We start from the raw sequence: 881 nt of genomic DNA, 5'->3' as shown, positions 1-881 counted from the left end.
GGCTCTCGGCTCCCACCCTGCCGGGAACACCCTCGCCGCGTCCTTCGTCCTCCACCCTCCTTGGCAAACACCGAGTCAGGACCGGGCACTGCTTTGGGGGTCTCCCATTTTCCTTCTCCTCCTCTTCATCGCTCTGCACCCCGAGTTCGCCCTGCCCCGCACAGGGAGGGATGAGCCCGAGGGGCAGGGTGCTGCCCACGCTTGGGGGTAGCGCTGGAAGTGTTTTGTTTTGCACTCAAAGCCTTGCAATGCCAACCGCCCCCCCCCAGGTTGCACACTCAGAACCACGGGGGATCAGCCGCTGGCTCCTTCCTTTTCCCTGTTCACATACTTTAAGTGGCCTGGTGTCACGCTGAGTCACCAGCGGAGAGATGGAAGAGGCTTTGGCAGAGAACAAGCCTGAGTTTTGATAGTTCAACTGTGGGAAAAAAAAATCAGCGCAATTTCCTAATTAGAGCAGTGATGGGAACAAAGCAGATTTGTTAGAGAGCTGCGCGGCCGAGTTCAGGAATGTGACCTTTGCTGGCTCTTAGTGCTAGACGGGAGCTGTCGGTGTACGGTGGTGCTTGGCAGTGGCTGAAATGCTTCAGCAGTGGCTGCTCTGACGTAGGAAAGCCAGAATTTCACCTTCTGGGGGAAGCCAGACCCCCTGCCAGATGCGTGGAAGGAGCGTTGGGAAATGACCATTGCCCCCAGGTCACGCACTTCTGCTGTCGCCCCCAAACGTGGGCTGGCTTGCCTGCCCTGCAGTGGCAGGCACTTGAGTGGCTCCTCGAGTCGTAGGTGAAGCTGTAGACACGTCCTGGGTGTCTCTGCAGGGCCATCGCTGCAAGGTGACTGATGGTCCCCAGCCCTCGGCCATCATCCGGCCGGACCGGCCA

Source organism: Pygoscelis adeliae, unplaced genomic scaffold (assembly GCF_000699105.1).
Source record: "Pygoscelis adeliae isolate BGI_AS28 unplaced genomic scaffold, ASM69910v1 Scaffold445, whole genome shotgun sequence".
NCBI lineage: Eukaryota > Metazoa > Chordata > Aves > Sphenisciformes > Spheniscidae > Pygoscelis > Pygoscelis adeliae.
The sequence above is the reverse complement of the archived record's forward strand: the minus strand, read 5'-3'. Positions refer to the sequence as shown.